General features: G+C 45.3%; 1 protein-coding gene across 7 annotated transcripts in view; it reads right to left on the bottom strand.

The window, feature by feature from the left end:
* The window catches only part of St3gal3 (ST3 beta-galactoside alpha-2,3-sialyltransferase 3), a 215,611-nt gene that overhangs the window by 124,040 nt on the left and 66,239 nt on the right, over positions 1–25,332 (bottom strand). The window lies entirely within an intron of this gene.

Here is a 25,332-nt window from a genome sequence, read left to right as displayed (position 1 = left end):
AGCAGCCAAAGCGAAGGAAGAGAACGGCTCTGGGATTCAGTGCCCGAAATGCATTCTTCTTCCGTTCAATCACACAGTCGGGAAAATGCTTGTTGGGCGTCTACTGCACTAGGACAGTATGATACAGTAGTCAGCAATAACCACAACAAAACCTGGTCTCCACTCGAAAGGGCCTCCTTGCCTTTCATCTTGGAAAGAGAAGTTATCAGAGAACAAATCAGTTAGCTAGACACTGATAAAAATAAAGCTAAGAAGAGACTACTGCTTGTTTTAGGGACTGGCCTGAGGGTGCTAGACAGGAGGGCTTCCCTGGAGAAGTGGCCCTTGGCTAAGTGATGAAGGATGCTGAGGGTTAAAGCCAACAAGAAAGGAACGGGCACCCCAGGCAGAGAGAAGGCCTTGCATAGAGACCTGAAGGAAGAGGGGACCAGGTGTTTCTAAGCCAACTTGAAGACCAAAATTCAAGTAAATGCTGTATGTTTCCCTGTGAGTCTTAACAGAGAGAGGACCAAGTGATGTTGACAGTGTTTCTCCTTCAATATTTCCCGAGGTTGTAGTTGGGAATCTTGTATGGTTGTTTCTTCACATATAAACCAACCTCAAATGATGCTACAAAGCCAATGTACAGTTCAACAATTACATGGTGAGGGACACCAAGACTTAAAGAGATCAGATCCAAAAGGTTTACTCACTGCAGAGCGCTAGCTGGACCCATACTGGACATGTGTGTAAGCCACAGCCCTCTCCAAGTATCTTCCAGATCTCACTACACATGGAAATTCAACATTATCATAACTCTATAAATAACAGGTTCCCGATGCTAGCATATAAACTCAATAAAAGCAGCCACGACAGCTGCTCATTCAAGGCTATGTTGAAAGCACCACACCTGACACTTAAGAACCACTGGGCAATTACAGTTTCTAGAGAAATGCCTGGACAACAAAACCCTTCAGGCAGTCCTTCAGAGATATGTTTAGTAAGAACCGTGGAGGCAAGGCAAGCATCCTGCATCACCAGGTAAGGGCAGATTGTGTGCTTTGAAATGCAAAGGCAGGGCAGCCTGCTTTTTGCAGGCTGTAGAAATACAGATGTGCCATCAGACCCCTGGATGAACAGCTGGAAATCCCACCCGAATGAGCAGTGTTTAGCTCAAGAGTTCTACCCCTTTATCAGAATGTTTTGGGTCTGTTCCCTTCAGGAAGGTATGCTCCTCCTTTTAAAACTGCAGCCACGGTGAGAAGGAGAGGTCTCCTTTGAGGAGCTGACTGGCCAGGTGAGCAACACTTTTAAAGACAGCTCAAGAGTGGGGCAGATGGCTCAGTAAATAAAACACTTGCTGTTCAAGTGTGAGGACTGGCATGTCGAGCCCCAGAACCCCTATAAAAAAGCAGGTGGGTATGATGCCCTCCCTCCATGATCCCAGAGCTCAGAGGAACAGACAGGGATTCCCAGGGCAAGGCGGTGGCTAGACAAACTGACTGAGCCCAGAACTCAGCACAAGACCCTGTGTCAGGAGATAAAGTGGAAAACAGGAAGAGACTCAGCGTCAACCTCTGGCCTGCACACATGAATGTGGGCGCTCTCACACGCACACTTTCTCTCTCTCTCTCTCTCTCTCTCTCTCTCTCTCTCTCTCTCACACACACACACACACACACACACACACACACACGCACATATACACACTGCAAAAACATAAAATTTTAAGTACCTAATTTTCACTGCTGTTCACATATTTTTCCAATTATAATTTACTTTCATTGTACTCATAAGCAATCCTGATTTAATCTTTTTTTAAAACCTTTTGATCCAAACGTTAAAAAAAAAAACCCAAAAAACAAAAAACTGAACCTTAGCTAAATATCTAAAGAACAGTAACTGTTGACAGTGACTGCCTCTGGTGGTAGGCTTTACAAAATATCTTCAGTGAACATGTGTTATTTGTATCAAGGGAGATGGGGGGTAGGGCTGGGTGCTGACACTCACTGGAGTCCAAGCTACTTGGGCTGAGGTGGGAGAGCACTGTTTAATACCAGAAATTGTGTGTGTGTGTGTGTGTGTGTGTGTGTGTGTGTGTGTGTGTGTAAGTGTAAGGGAGGGAGGAGAAGAAAAAGATTAAAAATAACGGCTCCAGTGCAAACTTGCTGGTGTCGAAGCCAAGGCTTAGCAGATTCCTGATCTCTTCCGTTCTTTGTGCTGAGGGTTGTTCAGCTTTTCAGTTACTAGGATTGTCCAGAGACCTCAGACCAGCTACGTCGACTCCTTGATGAAAGCATTTCCCCTATCTTACTTTCTTCTCCCTTCCTTCCCACTGTTTATTCCTTGGTCCTAGGGATGGAACCAGGGCCTTGCACAAACTAGGCCATGCTCCCACACTGAGCTACACCCCCAGGCCCCTTCCCACAAACATTACCAAGTGCCAATGCTCAGTAAGAGAGGCCTCTGCCTTGCAGGCCAGGAAGGTGGATGAGTCAGAGGTAAAGTGTGACCCGGGTCTTGGGAGGGAGGCTTGGGGCAGGTGGCTGTGGCCTAGGAAGCCGTCACTGCAAATGTTCTCTGCAATGGTCACTCTGCTCCGCGAGCATGTGCCTTCAGAGTTCAGATGATGCGAGTGAGAGGAAGTGAGCGACATGTTCATGCCTGGTGTTAAGTTCAAATGAATTTTGTTTTCAGTATTAAAGGCACAGAACCAGAAATGATTCCACGATTCATTATTTGTGTTTATTCTAAAGGATGTGAGATTATTTTAGTTATAAACCATGCTGACAGCTTACGGGAAAATTTAGCATTCAACAAAGTGAGAGGTTTGCTTTGCAAGCAACAGAGCAAGAATCCAGACTTCTCCCTCTGCAGCTAACAAATATGTCATTTTTACTTGAGCGTTCCAGGCCCCAGCTGTTTCTGGCTCCTAGGCCAGAGGCGGCCATGTGGCGTGTTGCACAAGTGACCAAACAGAACCCCAGACCAAAGCATGACAGAGCTGGCTGCACAATGAGGAGAGCTAGAATTTACTGGAAGCTTTTTTATTATGGTCAGATGTTTCCTGTGTCTGGTTTCTGAAGCAGAATATAGAGAATATGGAGGGCGTAAGGATGCAGCTGGTATTGTTAGTCTGGGGCCAGGCTTCAAAAGCCCCAGGCATGCATAAATGAGGCGTACTCTGTGGTGCCCCTGCTTGCCACCCTATGCATTTCACACATCTACATCTTCCGCTATCCAGCCCCTGCAAGCTTCAGGAATGTAAGAACAGGGAGAAAACAGATTGTTTCCAAGCAAACAGGTAAAACACAAACAGATAAAACTAACACATCATTGTGACAAGGACAGAAAAAAGAGCAATATGGGAAATCTCATGGCTCCGTGATACAGAAATATTCACTACTGCACACCAGACATAGTAGGAACACCGGCAGGCAGGCAACAGTAGGAACACGGGGGTCCCTATTCTCAAAAACTCCACACGTTAGTCAGGGTGGTGGTGGTGATAACTGAGCAAAGTCATTTCTGACAGAGGGAGCTGGTGTGAAGAATGTGTCGAAAGGCCAGGGGTGGAAGAGCAGGCATGATCCATAGCGTGTTTGTAGCATGTGGGCTGAGAACTGAAGACAGGAACCAAGGCAGGAAAGGGCTACCAGGGAGTCCCAGGGAGAGGAAGAGCAAGACTGGAGTCTCCTACACGTAAGGGAGAGAGGAGGGCCGGCTGCTGGAGCAGAGAAAGCAGGAAGGTGGGGAGCGCTGAAAGTGGAAATGGACTCATGGAGAGATGTCTGCGCCCCATTCAAGAGCAGAAAAAAAGCCTTCTAGAATTCTCCTATTAAAAAAAAAAATCAAGTGTTCAAGATTTTTTTTTGTTGCTTTTTGTCTTTTTTGTTTGTTTTTGAGATGGGCTGTCTTTGTGTAGCCCAGGCTGTCCTAGATCTTACTCTGTAGAGCAGGCTGACCTCAAACTCAGAGAGTCACCTGCCTCTGGGATTAAAGGCATTTGCCACTACCAAGGGGCTTTAAGTATTTTTTTTAAGATTTATTTATTTTTATTTAATGTGCATGAATATTTTGCTTCTGTGTGCACCAAGGCCCATGGAGGCCAGGAGAAGGCAACAGATCCCTTGGAATTGGAGGTACAGCTGGTTGTGAACCAACATGTGGGAGCAGGGAACTGAACCTGGGTCCTCTGCAAGAGCAACAAGTGTTCTTGACTGTTAAGCCATCTATCCAGCCCATGTATGGGTGTTTGGACTTTATACAAGTCTGTGCACCACTTGTGTGCCTGGTAGCCATGGAGGCCAGAGAAGAATGCTGGATCCCCTGGAGTTGGAGTCACAGAGGGTTGTGAGAGCCACCCCAGCCATGCAGGTGCTGGGGATCGAAGCCAGGTCCTCTAGTAAAGCTGCCAGTGCCCTTAACCACTGAGACAACTCTCCAGGTCCCAGGAAGCCTTTGGAAGCCAACAAAGTAGGCTAGGTAGGATGGAGAGGTGTGTGCCAGTGGTAGAGTCCCTGGCCAGAGCTCAATCTTGACATCACCAAAAACAAAACAAACAAAAGCTTCAAAAAAAGAAAGAAAAAAGAAAGAAAGAAAGAAAGAAAGAAAGAAAGAAAGAAAGAAAGAAAGAAAAGAAAAGAAAAGAAAAGAAAAGAAAAGAAAAGGAGCCTAAAGGGTTCTGGTTTGTATTCTCAAATATAAACTTTGGCTCTTTTATAGGAACTGAGCTGATTACCCTGCCAACAGAGTAGAAGGTGGATCAGGAGAGGGAGACTGAAGCAGGGAGGTGGACACAGAGGAGATACAACTGTGATATTTGTGAGGTGGGGGTAGTTAGTGGAAGGTGCTAGAGGGTCTTAAAGGGGAAACCTCAGGATTTGCAACTAACAGAACAGGAATGAGAACTAAGAAAGACACAGGACAGTATCAGGCTTGTGCAAACTGATGTTGACTTCTATATGATTGACAGTGGCCTATTGATGGACCACTATGGTGGCCTGATTACAGGAAGGCCAGCCACTCCCTGATGGTCTATCAGAGAGGCAGATAGGAGGAGACCTAGGCCAGGCTAGGTGCTTGATACTGCAGCCCAGACTCATGGTATATAACGTGACAGTGAAAAGCCATGGTGCTACTGTGGAGAGCATCACAAAGACACTTAAAGATAAGCCTTTGGTTCAAAATGTTCTCCCAGTTCCAGCTATGACCTGGACCATCCTTCCTCAAGGCCCTGGGGCTTGGCTTTCCTCAGTTCTCATGAGGTCTGGCCTGCCATTGGATGTCTCCTATTCCTGTCTCCTGCTACTCCCTCAGGCCGTACACTTTCATGTTCTGAGCCCTTCCCTGCCCTCCTGATGGCTGGTGTTTTACACACTTGTCACCCATCACAACACATTCACAGTCTGACTCAAAAGAAGCCAAGGACAACTTAGACGATGGGTCTGAGCTGTAGCCACCAATCTGGCTCTACAAAGAGCCTTCAGCTTGGCTGGGGATGGCTGGTGTTAGTGTCTTGTTCATTTTTTGAGACAGAGTTTCATGTATCCCAGGCTGGCTTTGAACTCAATATGTATTAGAGGATGACCTTGAACTTCTGGCCTTTCTGTCTCCCAGTGCTGAGATGACAGGTGTTCTCCACTGTGCCTGGCTTTATAGTGACAGGAATTGAACCCAGGGCTAGGCAAGCACTCTCCTAACTGATATACAGACCCAACCAGAGATAATATTTTAATGGCCACATAGCCACCTGTTTCCTTTCCAGTTTCCCCAGTGCTTAGATGCTGGAACGATCAAGTTCCCTAACCCTAGTCCCTCAACTCTTTCCCCTCAGCCTCAACCCCCACCCCACCCCCAGAAAACAAACAAACTTGAATAAATGGGCTTAATAAAGAAATGGAGGGGGAAATGTCTGAGGAGAGTGAGCCAGGAGAGATGAGAACTACTGACAAGAGGGCGTGATCCTGACATGGCACACAGATGGTGGCCTGGTTGGAAAGATGGAAGACAGGGCATTCCTAACTTCAGTGGGATCAGGGTCTGTCCAATATCCGGGTCTGATTCAAGGACTCAGCTGAGAGTGGAAGCTACTGAAGCAGTAAACTTCTCCAAGATGGTTTCCTTGGAATTTATTAATTTAACTTACCAAGCATATGCTCCAGAGGCTTCGCCAAGCTCAAGCACAGTACAAAGGTGGGTGGGATGCTCAGTGGATAAAATCTTTGACAAGCAAGTGTGAGAACTGGAGTTTGAATCCCTGAACCCAGGTAAAATCTCAGGAGGCAGAGACTGGGATCTCCCAGACAAGCTGGTTAGCTAGAGTAGCCGAAACTGGCAACCCAACAATAGAAAGCAATTGAAGACACCTGACACAACTTACGTCGTTCACGTGCATGTGTTCATGCACGCACCTACCTACCCACATGCAAACAAGCATACACAAATGGATGCACACAAGGTACACACATGCACACACAAACATATGGGGGGGGGCGGGAAGGGCCACAGAAAGATCAAACATGGTCCCTGAAATCAAAGAATGTCGGAACTATTCCGAGATCACAGAATCAACTAACAGTGTTACGGAGTCTTGAGAGTTACGGTAGGAGCTCAGGTCTAGGGATGTGGGGGGATGGGCACCTGAGCCCGGTATGAGGCCATCAGGCCACAGTGATAGGGTGGGAATAGTGAGCAAGGGCACTGAGGCATGGGGAATGAGGGGTGTGAGGTGCCAGGAGGGTATGTTCATCCTTAATTAATATGTTAGGGTTTCTTCCAGGAGGCAAGAATGCATGTGACTAAAGGAACCAGTCAATACAATGATTAAAGTTTTTTTTTTGTTTTTTTTTTTTTAAGGCTTTAACACTTCAAAGACTATTTTTAAAAAGTGAGTCACCATGAAATTGAGGGGGAAAACCTGCTATGTCATACCAGGAGACAAAAGACACTCAGCTTAAGATTGGGGCAGGGCAGTCCCTGGGGCATCGGCACACACAGGGGAGAGCAGGAAGTCTGGGAGGAGCTGGCCCTCTACCAACTGCTGTCCTCAGAGGCTGGGGACAGGGGTGGCACGGCTTGTACACCTGGTGTGAAGAAGCAGCTGGAAAGAAAATGGATGCAGGCACCTGTCAAAACTGAGAGTGGCACGCTAGAAGTGGGCCGCGGGCGTCAGGGGCATAGGAAGGGTCAATGTGGCTGCCCGAGGGAGAAACCGGTGAAGGGACCCCAGAGCGGTACCGCCCTGAGCCGGTCAGGGCCTGGTGCAAGCGGGAGATGAGTGAGCAGTCCTTACACTGAGTCTCACGTGAAAGTCAGCCCAGAGCTGAGTGCGGGGCAGAGGGGCGTGGGCTGGGAGGAAGGAATTGTCCTGTTGTTGGCGGGTGCCAGCCGGGGCACAAAGGGCACAAAGGATGGATCATAGGGAACAGAGGGCAGAGGCGGGACCTGAAGCTGTCTGACAGCAAGACATGGCTCTGCTCCCCTCACCCCCTCTCACTAAGGCTCTGCTCCCCTCACCCCCTACTCACTATGGCTCTGCTCCCCTCACCCCCTCTCACTAAAGCTCTGTTCCCCTCACCCCCTCTCACTAAGGCTCTGCTCCCCTCTTCCCCCTCTCACTATGGCTCTGCTCCCCTTACCCCCTCTCACTAAGGCTCTGCTCCCCTCACCCCTTCTCACTAAGGCTCTGCTCCCCTCTCCCCCTCTCACTAAGGCTCTGCTCCCCTCACCCCCTCTCACTAAGGCTCTGTTCCCCTCTCCCCCTCTCACTATGACTTTGGAGCTGATTCCTCCTGTATAAAGAGGTTAGAATGAGAGCTGCATTCTACCCAACATTTCCAGGTCTTGTCCTTTGCTGTGTGCTGTGTGTTAGTGTCTGTGTATGCATGTGTGTGCTGTGTGTTAGTGTCTGTGCATGCATGTGTGTGCTGTGTGTTAGTGTCTGTGCATGCATGTGTGTGCTGTGTGTTAGTGTCTGTGCATGCATGTGTGTGCTGTGTGTTAGTGTCTGTGCATGCATGTGTGTGCTGTGTGTTAGTGTCTGTGCATGCATGTGTGTGCTGTGTGTTAGTGTCTGTGTATGCATCTGTGTGCTGTGTGTTAGTGTCTGTGTATGCATGTATGTGCTGTGTGTTAGTGTCTGTGCATGCATGTGAGTGCTGTGTGTTAGTGTCTGTGCATGCATGTGTGTGCTGTGTGTTAGTGTCTGTGTATGCATGTGTGTGCTGTGTGTTAGTGTCTGTGCATGCATGTGTGTGCTGTGTGTTAGTGTCTGTGCATGCATGTGTGTGCTGTGTGTTAGTGTCTGTGCATGCATGTGTGTACACATGAATGTGGAGGCCAGAAGACAACCTTCCATGCCATTCCTTAGGTATGACTTGTCTTATCTTTTCTTTTCTTTTCTTCCTTCCTTTCTTTCTTTCTTTTTTTTTTTTTGGACAAGGGTCTCTCACAGCCTGTAACTTGCCAACAAGGCTAGGCTGCCTGTCCAGCAAGCTCCAGGGACACGCCTATTTCATCCTCCCTCTCCCCCTCCTTTTATACACAGCCTAGGGATCAAATGCAAGTCCCTCATGCTTGCTATCCAAGTCTGCTGCTGACTGAGCTATCTCTCCAGCCCTGACAGTGTCTCAGATTTTAGAACATCTATATGCTGCACAAATCAGACATGACTTAACACCCCACCACTGTGAGGCTTGGAGGCAGCATGCTACAACGAAATGCTTCTGCCATGAATTTTTACACTAAATGGGAGGGACTATAAATATATTCACATTACTTTAGATCAGATTTGTAGATAAATGACTTGTTATACTTAATCTCCTGCAAAAGAGAAATTATCCTTTAAACATTGTTAAGGGTGGGAAAGACAGCTCAGTGGGTAAAGGCACTTTCTACAAAGCCTTATGACTTGAGTTCAATCCCCGGGGCCTGCATGTAGAAGAGAACTCACTTCTGAAAGCTGTCCTCTGACCATCTCCTTACCCGTGCCCCCCACAAACACATACATGTGCAGATATATGTGTGTTCTCCAACACTCATGAGAGCATGTAAATACAAGAGTACATGTACACACACAAGCACACACACACACACAAAAGCATTTACACATGTACAGAAAATAAATAAAATGCAATTTTTAAAAAGAAGAGTTTCGATGTTCCTATCACGATGGAGGGAGCTTTTACGAAAGTGGGACTTTGTTGGCACCTGCTGGTGAGGGACATCAAGAACCCAGCATGGAGGGGGGCGGGCCTCAGTGCATGCGCTGTTGACAATTCTGTCATCATCTTCATCATCATTATCATCACAAGGTGGCCTTCCTTGCTGACATGAACAGGGCGGTGATACACAGAGAAGGAGAGAGAAGGGGAGGGCAAGGGGAAAGGATGCAGGAAAGGAGGCCAGGGTGTGGCTCTGAAGCCTGTCGTCAGGAGTCTGGATTTCATCAACTGCAAGTAGAGAGGCAGAGAAAGGCACTATAGTTTTTTTTTTTTTTTTTTTTTTTTTAGTAAGTAAGCTGATGATGTCAACAGACTTTTGCTTCAAGAAAACCAGTGTGATGGTGGCGTAAGAGACAGAACAAATGCACGCAGGCAGACACGTTAGGGAAGTATTCTAGCAAACACATGAGGGATGAGGAGGATCTAGCATGGTGCTCAGGTGGAGGGATGAGACGGCGAGGGGAAAACGGAAGGGTCCCCTGGGGGCGGGGCAAGGGAAACGGGAGGATTACATGTGGGGAGGTGAGGACGGGGGAAACTGGAATTGCAGAGTAACAGAGTGCAAATACTCTAGAGCAGACAGTCGGCAACAATGCTAAACACAGCAGAAGAAGGGGCAAGACACAGCTTGAAAAGCTTCCTGTGGTGCTGCGGCCTGAGCAGGGTTTGCTCCCTCTGAAGCTCCGGCTGGAATTTAATCCCCACTGTGAGGTACTAGGGAGGGTGGGGAGTTAAGGCTATCGTAGTGGCAGAGCCACTGGGAGATGATAAGGGTTGGTGGAAGACAACAGGATGCGGTCCTCGTGAATGGCTGGGGGCCTTCTAAGAACAGAGAAACCAGAGCATCACGGATGCATCACGCATACAACTCCCATCAGGCAACCCCTGCACAGCTTCAGGCTGTCTCATCTGACATGGACCCTGGACCCCTGGACCAGGCCCGGAAATCAAGAGAAGCCTCTTCATTTTATCGTTTACTCATTCTGTGGTGGTAGGTGCATAGCCAAGAGAAAATGAAACTAGACACCTGTACCTGGCAGTTAGCCAACCTGCGATCTCAAGAGCAGGTTTAAGTAAGTTACTCAGGGTCGAAGCCACACAATCTCAAATGCCAGGGAGGCAAAATTGAGAGTGTGGAGGGCCCGTCTGGATTGTCAAGATGGTGGATTAAGACACACTAAGGAGACAAGTAAAATGTGGTGATACATTATTTATGATTTATTAAAGCTTGCCTGAGGATTCTGAAAGCAAAGTCTGTCATGGGCACACACCTTTAATCCTAGGACTCAGAATTAAGAGACAGATGGATCTCTCTTGAGTTCAAGGCCACCCAGGGATACAGGAGATTGAATCAGTTTAAAAGAGTAACAGATCACCGCACTAAAGGAGTATAAAAGATAGCCATAGGGTCTTCAGTATTCAATATCAGGCATTCATTCTCCAGTCATGCTTAAGAGGCATTGATTCTCCAGCCACACTGAAGATAGGAGCATTCATTCTCCAGCCACACTGAGGACAGGCTACAGTCTGAGGCTTGGTGAAAGCTCACCGAGACACGATCAGTCTCTTCAGCCTGAGCTAGAGGTAAGAAGCCAGTGGCCAGCTGCTTTGTTTTTCTGATATTTAGATTGAAGTTTGAACCCCAATATCAGTCACAGGGCCATTTCTTAATTCCTGTTACACTCTTCTAGGTGTGTCTGTGAAGGTGTCCATAGCAATCAGTAGATCATGAGAACTTTGACCTATGGATGGATTGATTCCTAGATGGCATCATAAAGTGATGGTGTCATTAGAAGGTGGTGAGAAGTAAAAGGACCAATGGAAGAAGTAGGTCACTGGGACATGACTGTGGGGCTGTATCTGGCCTTGGTCCTTCCCTGTATTTCCTTGCTTCCTGTCCATCATGAAGACACTCTTGTGCCCTACCCCCACCACCAAGATGTCCTTTCCTACAATGGGTCCATGAAGGCAAGGATGTAATTACATCACTAGACCCAAGATGAATGATAAATGGGTGTTTATTAGGGAACAACTACACAGAAAAATACAAAGAACCACTGGAATGTTTCCCTGCTCTTCCTACCGGATCCGCTGACCCAACAGAAAGAGTGTGCAAAGGAAGGACATGCCTCAAGCTCCTCTCTTGCCACTTCCGTCCACCTGAAACCACACCCAAAGGGGTGTGGCCACCGTTACAGGTCCATAGGCCAGATGCCTTATAGGTCCAGAAATATGAAACTGATTCATGGACTGATCCTCTGAAACCAGGAGCCAACATAAACCCTTCCTTTTAAGTTGTTTGTGTCAGGGATGCTTGTCTCAGAGACAAGAATAGCAATTAGTACATAGAATGAAAATGTGCCCACTGAATTCAGAAGCCAGACCTTTGGTGACAGCCACCATCCACTGCAGCTGGACCGACCAAAGTATTGGGGTAACCCACAAACTATAGATGTTTGAGCACTACAGGAAAGTACAGAGAAAGTTGTCTATACATTTGGTTATTGATAAAATCCGAGTGGGTACTAGCCAGAGAAATTAAGAGGGAAGGAATCCATCACCCTGTTAAAAATGGTTTTCCATCAGGAATTGGAAATCTCTCTCTACATATGGCCAGTAAACATTTTAAGCTTTGTTGGCTATATCAAGCCTCTGTGATATATCCCACGGATTTTTGTCTATTTACACACTTCTTTGTTGTTGTTGTTGTTGTTGTTTTGTTTTGTTTTTGTTTTTGCTTAAAGTCCTTAACATATAAAGTCATTTTTTTAAGTGAAGCCACACAAAAGCAGGCTATGGACTGCATCTGGCACAGGAAAGAGTGCAGCCTCTTACTAAGAAACACTTCTTCCTAAAGACCTCCAAAATGACAGGGGAAATCAAAGCAAAAGTACACAAAAATCAAAGAACAGGCGAGGAGACATCAGCACCAGAATGTGGAAGCTGGGGAGCAAGTGAGAAGTAGGACTCTGCAAACTCAAGCCAGTCCTGGTCTAGAATAGCAATCGATGCTGAACTGCTATGCGCAGTACACCCAGAGCCCCAGAGCCTTACTGGGAAGCACTGGGTACCACTGGAGAGAAAGTGAAGACATAAACAAGACACCAGCTCTTGAATATGAGCTGACAGCCAAGACCAGGGGGCATTAGAGAGAAGTCCCTCACATAAAGATGGGAGACTAAAACAAATGAAAACCAAAATGCAGCCACCACATATATACAGGGAGATAAAAACTTATAGAACAAAATACCGAATTTGTCAATGTAGAAATTTTACTCATGAGTAGAGTAGAAGATAATCACTTAAAGGGAACATCTAGGGGATGGAGAAATGGATCCATTTATGACAGAGTACACCAGTCTTGACCTGAGTTCAATTCCCAACACCCACATGGGGTGATTTACAACTGCCTGTAACTACAGCTCTGTTAACACAGAGACCCGTAACTCATCAAAGTGCTGAATACATGTATCTCAGCTGTGTTACTGTGTATGTATCAACCTAGGCCTGTCAGAGTTTGGGGAATATCACAGAATAGGAGTCAAAAAAAGAATATAAGAGCTGTGAAATCCTGATTTCTGGACAGGATGAGGCTGCAGCACGCATTACCTCACAGCAGCTGCAGTTAGCTGCACAAGAGCAAGCCAGTCAAAATTCTAGCACCGATGAGAGAGAGTCTCTGAGGTCCCACCCCTGGAGGAGCTACTGACACTGGTGGCTGCCGAGGGAGAGTCACGCTCCTTTGGGGATATGGCTCGTGGTAGGTTGTCCATGCCTCAATGGAAGGCTCCACAACACATACACATGGGCAACACTAACCGGTCTCACAAATTATTAGTAACAACAAAAAAGAGCACGTGAAGTTGGGAGTGAGCTGGGGTAGGTGACACTAGGGGAAGCTGAAGGGACATAGTGATAGATGGATATACACAAAATGTATTGTATAAATGTACTTCTAAAGAATGAATAAGATTGTTTTTAAAAAGCTGAAAACAAAAGACTAAAAGTTACCCATAAAAGAATGAATAGTCTGCAGTGATAGGACTGGGGCTTTAAATCTAACTGAGTGATTCCCTCACATACACATCACCTACAGATGTGTAGCCACAAAAAAAAAAAAAAAGGTGGGGGGGCTACTACCAACCTAGACGTCTCCCATTTCATCACACCCAGATGAATGGCTTATGAAATACTGTAGCACGTTACTTTTGTGGTTGTTTCACTTATTCAAATAATACCTGTGAAAAGAGTTAACCTAGAATGACAGACGGGGCAGAAACAATGCTCAGGGGTTAAAAGCTGCTCCTGCAGAGGACTTGGGTGTGATCTCCAGCACCCACACCAAGCAGTTCTTGACTCCCTGGAGCTCCAGGGATAGGCTATCCAGTGCCCTCTTCTGGCCTTTGCAAGTATTGCTCGCATGTGGCACACATATAGACAAGCAGGCACAAACCCGTACGAATCAGATGAAAACTTTTTAAAAAAATATTAGAATAAAAGATAATCCAAAGACAAAACAACCAAATGTTTGGACCCAGCTCTAAAGTTCTATGGAAAGAAATTTGGAAGAAAAATGGGATTATTCAAAAAAGGATCGGATATTAGAAGACATTAAGAAATTGCTATAGATGTAAGATAGTAACATGATTGCTTTATTGTATTTTTTAATTTTTAGAAATTATTTTATGTGTACAGGTGTTTTGCCTGCATGTATATCTGTGCACCATGTGTGTGCCTGGTGCCCATGAAGGCCAGAAGAGGGTATCAGATCCTGTAGAACCAGAGTTACAGAAGGTTGTGAGCCACCATGTGGGCGTTGGGAATTGAACCTGGGTCTTCTGGAAGAGCAGCCAGTGCTCTTAATTTGTGAGCCATCTCTAGTCCCTGACTGCTTTATTGTAAAGAGTTGTATGTGTTAGAGCTGCCTTCTCAAGTCCTTGTGATTATAATGACAAGCTTCTCAGCATTTGTTTTAAAATCCAAATAATAAAAATGATACGAATGTCTGCAAGAGCAAGATCTGTATAACACATATACCAGGGGCCCTTGGATGGGCAAGATGCTGAAGTCTCTGCCATCTGACATTCCATCCTCCATCTGGGAGAAAGATGCCCTTGACAGACATTAAGGGGGCATAGTACCACTTTATCCTCAACATAGACCAGATAAAAAAAGAACAAAAGGAAAGGTGCTTGACAAGATTTTTACTTTTTTTCTACGAAATATTGACCGCCTATTAATTTATAACATTTCCACTTAAAAAGGAGTGATACACAGCTCCCAGTGGCTCAGCCTAGAGCTAAAAAGTATCAACAGGTGGTGATCACTGTCATCTTAAGTATCCAGAGTGGGAGGCAAGGGGAGAAACAACCCCTTCTCCACTGTAGGTGACATGTAAAATGATGGATCAAATTTAGGAGCCTGCCTGGAGAGTTCCTCAGATGGTGTGGTGGCCATTCTTGGTTAGCAACTTGACTGCATCTGGAATTAACTAAAACCCAAGTGGCTGGCCGCACCTGTGAGAGATTATTTTTTCCCCTTAATTAAATCATCTGAAGTGGGAAGACCCATTTTTAATCTGGATCTTTTGAGGTGTGAAGATCCACTTTTAATCTGGGCCACACCTTCTGGTGGCAGCCATATAAAGGACATGGAAGAAGGAAGCTTGGGCTCTTTGTCTGCTTGCTCTCATTCTCATTGGAAAGTCCACACCTTCACTGGCATTAGAGTATTCTTCTATGGGATTCTGGTGTACATTGGAGACCAGCTGAGACATCAGCCTTATAGACTGAACAACTATTGAAATCTTGGACCCTCCATTGGTAGACTCCACTGTTGGACTAGTTAGATCACAGCCTGTAAGCCAGCAGCTCTCAACCAGTGGGCCAGGAGTCCTTTGGCAAAACTCTTATCTCCAAATACCATTCATAACAGGAGCAAAATTACAGTTACAAAGTAGCAACTAAAATAATTTTATGGTTGGGGGTCACCACAACATGAGGAACTGTATTAAAGTATTGTAACATTAGGAAGACTGAGAACTATTGCTATAAGCCATTCTAATAAATCCCTCCTATATATGAATAGACTCATTTTATAAATCCTTTTCCTCCAGAGAATCCTGACTAATGCAGTTGTTTAAACACAGTTATCAAATGACTCAGTAATTCCACTGCTAGGCATGTACCAAGAGAAATGGTAATGTTATGCACACATAAAAGCTTATACATGAGCCGGGTGGTGGTGGCACACATCTTTAATTCCAGCACTTGGGAGGCAGAAACAGGTGGATTTCTGTGAATTCAAGGCCAGCCTGGTCTACAGAGTGAGTTCCAGGACATCCAAGGCTACACAGAGAAACCCTGTCCTAAAAAACAAAAACAAACAAACAAAAAAAAAAAAAACAACCAGCTATACACAATGTCCATAATTATTTCTAATGGTCAAAATGGAAGAACCTAAATATCCATTAATGCATCTGTGGATAAGTAAAATGTCATCGTTATCCTAGTAAAAATATCACAGCCACAAAAGGAATGAAGTACTTATTGATATACTGGCATTATGCTAACTGTGCCCCCTGACAACTGGGGGATACTTAGACAGCTCAAAGGGCCCTGTGTTGCATGGCTACATCATGCCTTACGTGACTGCATAAGGACTCTGTATGCATGTGCAAGCTTTCCCTTTTAAGCGAGCGCCTCCGACCTGTTCACCCTTCCCCTCCATCCCTCCTCTCCGCTGGCCAACACCTACCCCTCCCCTCCCTTTGTTCCCTTTCCCCCAATAAACTCCATGTGGGTTTTGTTCAGTTTTGTTTTTTGTGTTTTATCGCCTGCAGCTGCAGCAAACAACAACAGTACTGATATGTACTATAATACAGATGAGCTCTGAAATACTAAGCTAAGTGAAAAAAGTCAGTGGTAAAAGTTGTATGATCCTCTTTACTGTATACATAATGCCCAGAACAGGCAAACCTACAGAGACAAAGTATGGTTAGGGAACCGCTGAAGAAAAATGGGCCATGCTACACACACTTTACTAATCTGCCACATGGCTTTTTATGGAGGATCACAATATAGATTGTTTCCATTTAAAAACTGTCAGTGCTGAGATGATTTTTGTCTGAACCGTTAAACCTATGTGTATTTTATATTCATTTAGGCCTTAGTATCTTCAAAGTAGACTTTTGGCAACTAAAACTAAAAAGTATATTTTGGCCATTGATAGTGAATACTTTATATTGAAAAAGGATTATTATTAAAACATATTTCTTTTGAGATTTGTATAAAAAATACCCTAATAAATGATGCGTGTTTCTTATTTTGAGACCAAATTTAGACAACTGCCTACACATGGTAAGTACAAATCACATATCATAAATAAAGATCAGTCTGTGCAGCAATCCCCCAAATCCTTTCTCACATTTACTTCTTTATTTGGGAGCCCATCCATGTAGAGGTCAGATGATAGCTTTCAGGAGTCAGTCTCCTCCTCTACCACATGGGCCTGGGAACTGAACCCAGGTTGTCAGGCTTGGTGGCAAGCACTTTTACCCATTGGTTCATGCCACCATTCAAGTCTGCTAAGTTTCCTTGTTTAAAAGTAAAATTATTCTGAGGTATCTGTGTCTGAGTATGGATACATCTCTTGTATCCGTATTTATCACATGTATCTTTGGCCCAAGGAGGCCGAAGAGGTTGAAGTGGTTGTCAGAGTCCCTGGAGTTAGAGTTACAGGAGGTTGTGAGCATTCAACATGGATCTCAGGTTCTCTCCAAGAATAAAAAAAAAAAAAAATGCTCTTAACCACTGAGCCACCTCTCCAGCCCCCTCAAGTCCATCAGATTTCTTAATGTTCCTTTGTAGTTTCTCCCACTCATTCCCAGTTCACCTTTTTTTTTTTTTTTTTTTTTGAGGCAGGGTCTCTCTATATAGTTTTGTCCTAGAATTTGCTCTGTAGACCAAAATGGCCTTGAACTCCAAGATCTGCCTGCCTCTGCTCCCAAGTCTTGGATTAAAGGTGTGTGCCACAGTGCCTGGCCAGTTCTCCTTTTTTGATTCTCTGTAACAATAGATCATTTTCTGTCTAATTTCACATGAAGGAAATGATGTGACTTTTAGTGGTGATCAATATTCTATTCTATTCCAATTTCTTATCTACTTATGGACCTTGAGGTGATTTCTAATAGTGCAGACTTAGAAATAAAACTTGTGTGAATCATTTTTCACAGGTTCTGTAGGAGCATATGGTCTAGTTTTCTTTGGATAAATATCAATGAGGGGAAAGGATGCACGATGGGACATGGGTGCTCTTGCCATATTAAGAACATGAAAAAAATGCTTTCTAAAGTGGTTACATAACATTTCTTTTTGTTCTGATCCCTTCCAGAGATGAGAACTTAAATGCTAACACACGCACATCAACAGTGCATGGTCAATCTTTTTCATTTTAATCCTTCTATCAAACATAAAATTTTAGTTTACATTGCTTTGTTATTGAAGGCTAAAAAAGTTAATCTATTGTAAAGCAAAGGATAACCAGGCTACAGTCCACAGCTCCCGAGAAGCTAGGTAACAAGGAGGAGGCAAGAGGGACCCATGGATCTCCCTGGGAAGAGGAAATAGATGAGATCTCCTGAGTAAACTGGGGGTGGGAGTGGAGGGGTGTAGGGAGACACCCTAGCCCCGCCCAATAGTCCTGGGACAGGTACCAGGTGGACCCGCGACTCGCCCATAAGGGCGTGGTGAAGGAAAGCTGGGGTGACGTAAGGGGGCTTCTTAAGGGGCTGCACGTGGACCCTGGACCCTTTTGTTCTGGCCACGCTTGCTGGGTTCTATAACCTAGCTCTGGCCTGTGTTTTGCCCTGGTGTTTTCTTGAATAAAGAGACTTTAATCCTAACAGAGGGGAGGGGATGGGGGGATGGGAACATGGGGGATAAGACTGATGAAGTAGGGGGCAGCATGGAGAGGGAGAGTAATGAAAGAAAGATCTTGACAGAGGGGCCATTATGGAGTTAGGGAGAAACCTGGTGCCAGGGAGATTCCCAGGAATTCACAAGGATGAACCCAGCTAAGACTCCTGGCAATAGTGGAGAGGATGCCACAACTGGCCTTCTCCTGTAATCAGATTGGTGACTTCCCTAATTGTCATCAGAGAGCCTTCATTCAGTAATTGATGGATGCAGATGCAGAGATCCACAGCCAAGACTGGTTAGAGCTCCAGGAGTCCAGTTGAAGAGAGGGAGGAGGGGTTGTATGAGCAGGTGGGGGGGGCACACAGACAGCTGACCTGAGCTAGTGGGAGCTCACAGACTCTAGACTGACAGCTAGGGAGCCTGCACTGGACTGACCTAGGCCCCCAGCATGTGGGTGACAGTTGTGTAGCTTGATCTGTTTATGGGGTTCCTAGCAGTGGGTCCAGTTTGGTACTTATTCCCCGTGCCGGGATGCCTTGCCCAGCCTTGATGCAGGGAGAGGAGCTTGGTCTTGACTCAACTTGACATGCCATGCTTGGTTGACTCCCATGGGAGGCCTGCTCCTTTCTGAATGGAGGAGTGAATGGGGGTGGGGATGAGACAGGAGGTGGAGGGAGGGAATGGGAAGCGAGAGGGGAGGGAAAACTGTGGTTGGTATGTAAAATAAATGAAAAAAATTAATAAAGAAAGTTACTCAAAGCTGGGGGTTGGTGGCGCACGCCTTTAATACCAGAACTCAGGAGGCAGAGGCAGGCGGATCTCTGTGAGTTCGAGGCCAGCCTGGTCTACAGAGCGAGTGCCAAAGCTACACAGAGAAACCCTGTCTCGAAAAACAAAACAAAAAACAAACAAAACAAACAAACAAACAAACAAAGTTACTCTATAAAGAGTTCATTAACTGTGGTGGTGCTAGCATAATTCTATGAATATACTACAAAGAGTTGAAGGTTCAGCTTTAAAGAGGTGAACTATATGGTCTAAAAGTTATAGTTCAAAAAGGAGGTTATCAGTTGTACCTGGTGGTCCAGGCCTGTGAACCCAGGTATTCAGGAAGCTTCCAAGTTCAAGGCCTCCCTAGGCTACAGAGCAAATTCAAGGCCAACCTGGGCAACTTCACTCTGTCTCAAAATAAAACATCTTTTTACAAGAAGGATGGGGATATGGCTCCATGGTAACACTTACCTAGCAAGTGTGAGGCCCTGGGTTCAATCCTTGGTACACACTCGAATAAAATGAAAAACAAAAACAAAAACCAGACCCACCTAGCCTCACAGAAACATTGATCAGGTTGGGTCACAGAGGCCAACAACAGACAAATCTCTTTGCCACCCCTTATCCATAGATCTTTGTGGTTTGAATTAAGGGAAGGAAGTAGCAAAAGAAAGACAAGTATAATTAGTATTAAAGACGGCACTAAAGAGGGAGCTGGAGAAATGAAATGGTGCAGCAGTTATTGTGCTCACTGTTTTTATATATGACTGGAGTTTGGTTCCCAGCACCCGAGTAAGGCAACCACCTGTAACTCCAGCTCCAAGTGATCCAATACCTTCTTCTGACATCTGTGAGCAACTTAATTAACATGCACAGCCCCCATGCACCCCTACATGTAGTTAAAATCAAAATTAATTTTAAGAATTGAGGCTAGGCAAGAAGGGAACTTCCCTTAATCTTTGAGCCAGAACTCTCACTAACTCAATTACCTAAACTTGTTTGAGAATTCTCACTAACTCAATAACTAAACTTCTGCATCCCAAGATGTTGTAAACTGGAAGTTCACAGATGTATCGAGTTTAGCCCACAGAATGTTTGGAAAATTCTGAATTTGTTAACATTTATAAGTCAGAATATTTCACAAAACAATTCCTATTTCTAAGTTCTTGGGATGGGGTGGGGGCTCTGACAACAGGGAAGGGTGCTGGCTTTACCCAGCAAGGATTAATGCATTTTCTTATAGCCTGGTATCCAGGGCATTCATAGGGTAGGTCAGCTGGTTCTTACTCTAAAACTAGGGAAGGAGACCAGCACTTGGTGGAAGCGAGGCTGGAGGAGGTGGAAGCCTCCTTGGAGCTACACTGAGAGGCAATGTCATGGGTTGGCAGAGTTACTCTGCCTTTATTCTCTCTCACAGCACATTTGCCTTCTCCCTGCAGAGTCATCACAGACCTAACCGGACATTTTCTGTGTCTGATGTTGGTTTCCTAGTGGAGCCTGAAAACTCTGAGAATCACAGAATATCCTTTTCGCAACAGTATTCTCCCCTTACCACAGTTTCACTCTCTGTGGTTTCAGCTGCCCACAGTCAACTGTGACTTGAAATTCTTTGATGCGAAATTCCAGACATAGCTATCTCTTGAGTTTTAAAAGTCTATGTTTCCAAATAGTGTGATGAAATCGCTTGCTGCCCTGTTCCATCTGTGTTCTCTCTTTTGGGGATATGAATTACTTTTTTTTTTTTTTTTTTTTTTTTTTGTCAAAAGTGTTTCCACTGTATTTGCTACCCTCCCTATAGGAGCTTGGTAGCTGTGTAACCTGGTTTTCAAACCAATTGTTGCAGTACTGTAGTGCCTGTGTCCAAGTAACTCTTACTTCACTTAGGCAAGCCCCCCAATACAGAAGTAGTAATGCAGGAAATGTTAATAGTGTGTTGCCATAGAAATTTTCTTAGATTATTAATTATACGTAGGTTTTTTTTTGTTTTTTTGTTTGTTTGTTTGTTTTGGTTTTTCGAGACAGGGTTTCTCTGTGTAGCTTTGGAGGCTGTCCTGGAACTAGCTCTGTAGACCAGGCTGGCATCCAACTCACAGAGATCCGCCTGCCTCTGCCTCTGCCTCCCGAGTGCTGGGATTAAAGGCATGCGCCACCACCGCCCCGCACACGTAGGATTTTATAAAACTTCCTGCAACCACCTGCAGTTGCTGACATAATTCCCATGGATAAGGATATTCCTCAGCCTGTCACCCAGCACACACCCCAGAATTATCTACGGAAAGACAAAGGAATGAACAAATGAGCAGTGACTAGATAAGAGCTAGGTAATTTTTAAGAAACAAAAATCCTAGCTGGGCAGTAGTGGTGCATGCCTTTAATCCCAGCACTCGGGAGGCAGAGGTAGGTGGATCTCTGAGTTCCAGGCCAACCTGGTCTACAGAAGTTCCAGGACAACCAAGGCTGTTTCACAGAGAAACTCTGTCTCAAAAAAAAAAAAAAAAATCCTACCACACACTTTCACACTGTGCGTTTTACACTGTAAATGAAAGGACACAATTCCACGTAGTCACAACATTTAACAGCTGGTGCCTCAGAATAGCCAGAGCCCTGAGGATGTATGGTTGTAGCTTGCACACCGACAATAGTCATTGTTTTCCTTCTCCTGGGGCTTGCACTACTTCAGCCTTCCGTCCAGTTCCTCACTTAGTTCATACTCAACAAGACAAAAGTCCTGAATATTCCAGAAGGAAGCCCACTGGGGGATTCACTAGACGCCTGCACATGCTGCAAGGTGGCGGACTTCTGGAAACATCCCAACAATTTCTACAACATAGGACACAAAACTGTCCATTTTTTTTCTGTGCAGTGAAATAAGAACAAATTTGTCACAACCCCCACTCCCCAAGGACTGGATGTCTCCATAAATAATAGTCCACATTCGAATGTACCCAACAGTCAACAACGTCTTTTCTACATTCTTTTCCTCATATATAGATTCTAAAGAGCTCCACCCCCTGGACTTGGCCATTTTGCCTCTTTAGCCTCTCTGACTTAGGATCAGCATGCTTGTTTCATTTTTCTTTTGACACAGCCTATTTTCCGGGGTCCAGGACAACTTGTTTGGAGCACACCCTACATGTGTGGCTTTCTCAGCTAATCCTTGGTGGTTAGAGTCATATTAAACGTTTTGTCAGAGCAGCTGTGCAAACGCTGTGTGGTTCACACTCCTCTCTACAGAAGGTTCACCATGACAGGATGTCCCACCGCTGCCAGGAGGATGTTAAATCTGAGCATCTGCTAGCTACTGAATCACAGAACATTCCATCCCCTGGGGACTAGTAAGTTGACTATTAAGTAATTCGTGTAAGAGTTAATAAGACAGTTTTCTTAGCCTGAAAATGGTGTTCTACTATGTAGAATTACCTTATTTTTTTTTTAGAACCAAGCTGAGATAATCTACAGCATATCAAAAACGGAAACTTCTTTACATTCTGTAAAAACATTAGCCAGACTTGGTGGCTTATGCCTTAATTCCAACATTTGAGAGGTAGTGGCTAGGAAGAACAAACCTCAGGGTCATCCTCAGCTTGACAATGAGGTAGAGGAGAGCCTAAATGAGACCCCAAAGAAAGAGAAGAGGAGAGGAGAAGAGGGAAAAGAGGAGAGGGAGAGAGACATGAACACAGAAACACACACACACACACACACACACACACACACACACACACACACACACACACACACTCACACAGAGACAGAGACAGAGACAGAGAGAGAATGAGAATTTTGAGTTCTGATCTCATTTTTAGATCCTAGGTCAAAAGTAGTTACAGTGGGCCAGAGTCATCGATGGCTCAGCAGTTAAGAGAACTGGCTGCTCTTCCAGAGGACCTGGGTTCGATTCCCAGTGCACATATGGCAGCTCACACCTGTCTGTAAACTCCAGTTCTAGGGACTCTGATGCCCTCTTCTGGCCTCCATGGGCACTGGGATCACATATGGTGCAGACACATGCAGGCAAATACCCATACACAAAAAATAAAAGTAGTTTAATTTAAAGTAGTTTTCTTTTCTTTTTAAAGTGACCCATAGGTTTTACTATTTAAGTATAAAGCATTCTAATAATTGAGTTTATAGCACATGGGAAAAGGTCTCTTAATTCATGTTTCTGTTAGCCGGCTATCGCCAGCAGACATATTGAGGAACTCATTTTGAATATAAAATACACTCACAGCTTTTACTGGTATGCCAATAAAGGATTAAGTTTATTGCCCAAATGGAAGGATCTAGAAGAAAGAGGGGGTGGAAGTGTCGATGAGAGGGGAATCCACGGTTGCAGAGGGAATTCCAGGGGCCTGGGGGCTGTAATTGGAAGAGGAGAGGCAGCAAAACCTCACACTCAGGGCCCTCACTCGTGGATGATAGTGGTTTTTATTTTGGAAAATGGAGCTGCAAAGACAGCTGGAGAGCAGGGTGAAGGGCTCTGCATGCCTTAGAGGAAGTCTTGCTGAGCTCTCCAGCTCAGAGATTGGCTTTCCTTGACTTACTATCCTATGCATTTGGCCAAGGCCCTACCAGCAGCATGTATTTTAAATGTTTGCTGAGCTGAGTAATTTCTTCCTTTGATGCAATGGGAAGCAGGGAAAGATTTCTTCAGATGGATTTTGTTTCTAGTCCCGAGAGTCAGCCACATCTGTCCATCAAGCCATTTGCATCCCTATTCGACAGGATAGCTACTCCTTAGCCTTTCAACAGGGCATACCCTTGTGGTGATATCTTTCTTGGATAAATAAAGCCTGTCTGGGGGTCACAGAATGAAGCGTGCCACCAGCCAACCATAGAGGTCTGGAGGTCTGTACAGACAGACAGGAAGTGACGTACTGGGCAGAAACAGGATATAAGCTGGGAGAAATAGGAAACTGTTCTCTGCTGAGACACTTAGGAGGTAAGGTGTGCTGTGGCTTGCTCCTTCTCTCTGATCTCTCAGCATTTCCCTCTCTCTGACTCCGGCCTTTCATTATCTATACCAAGAACTCCTTTTACATATTGGCACCCAACGTGAGGCCAGAACATTAAAGACAGGGCAGAGGCAAATTGCCCTGCGAGGGTCCCAGTCTGGCCCTGAGAAAGCGCCAGCTGCCTGCCGTGAGCTTGCTCAGACAAGGGGGCCATGCTTGACTCCCTGCTACTCCCCTCCATCCAGCACTGGTGGTTTATACAATCCCTAAAACCTTTTTCTTTGAATTTGGTGGTTTCACCCAGCTTTTATTTAGACAAAAGGACACACTCCCAGATACATTCCCAGCACATGCGATCCAGCTCACAGCCACACACCACTGCGCACTTGCTGCCCTGCCTGCCTAGCACCCACAGCGCACAGGCTTCAGCCCGCTGTATCCTAATTGGTGATTGGCAATTAGTGCACATAGGTTGCTCCTTTTTTTTTTTTTTTCTTTTCCTTTCTCTTTAACAAAAATCGGTTAGGTTTAGTTTGTTTGAGTTTCTGCTTAGTATCCAGAGGTTGAACAACACTGGAATAACTCAGACCAGAGCTAATGGAATAACTCAGACCGGAGCTTCAGTGTCCTTGGATTTGCTTCGGTGATACACCTTACTGCTTAAGCGTCTCCGCAGAGAAGAAAGCGATTTCCTGTTTCTCCCTGCTTATATTCTGTTTCTGCCCAGCTATGTCACTTCCTGTCTGTCTGTACAGACCTCTATGGTTAGCTAGTGGCAAGCTCCATTCTCTGACCCCCAGTCAGGTTTTATTTGTGCAAGAAAAATACCACCGCACCCCCCCACACACACCCCTTATTACTGTGTTGTGCCGACAGGCTGCTCCTCCCTCCTGTGTCTGGCTTCAGAAATCTCTCCCGGCTGTTCTTCCACAGAACCTGGGTTTAATTCCCAGCACCTGCACAGTGGTGGTGCCTCCCAACTGTCTGTAACTCCAGTTTCTGGTGATCAGATGCTCTCTTCTGGACTCTGTGGGCACCTAGCATGTACACAGTGCACAAACATACGTGCAAATTAAATATTCATTTACCTAAAATAGAAATAGTTTTTAAAATCTGTTCTGTTTTTATTCATTTTCTCACAGAAAGGCCTGAGCTGCGCAGGTCTTTCTCTCCCTCTCCCCGCCCTCCCCTCTCTCTCCTCCCCACTTCTCCCTGTTATTTTCTTCTTCTTTTTTTTTTTTTTTAAAGGGTTTCTTCACATAGTAGCCCATGCTGGCTTAGAACTTGCCAGCAGGAGTTGAGAAAGGCCATGAACTCCTGATATTCCCATTTCCCCATGTCAGGAACTTCAGGTATGCACCACCGTGCCTAGTTTTCCAGGGTGCCAGGAATCAAACCTAGGGCCTGGTGGGTGCTAGGCAAGCACTCTCTACCAGCTAAGCTGCTCTGCCAGCCACTCCCTTCTCCTGATTCCTAAGGGGAGTA

The sequence above is a fragment of the Cricetulus griseus genome, chromosome 2 (assembly GCF_003668045.3).
Source record: "Cricetulus griseus strain 17A/GY chromosome 2, alternate assembly CriGri-PICRH-1.0, whole genome shotgun sequence".
NCBI lineage: Eukaryota > Metazoa > Chordata > Mammalia > Rodentia > Cricetidae > Cricetulus > Cricetulus griseus.
Note: the sequence above shows the minus strand (reverse complement) of the source record. Positions and strands in the feature narration are given on the sequence as shown.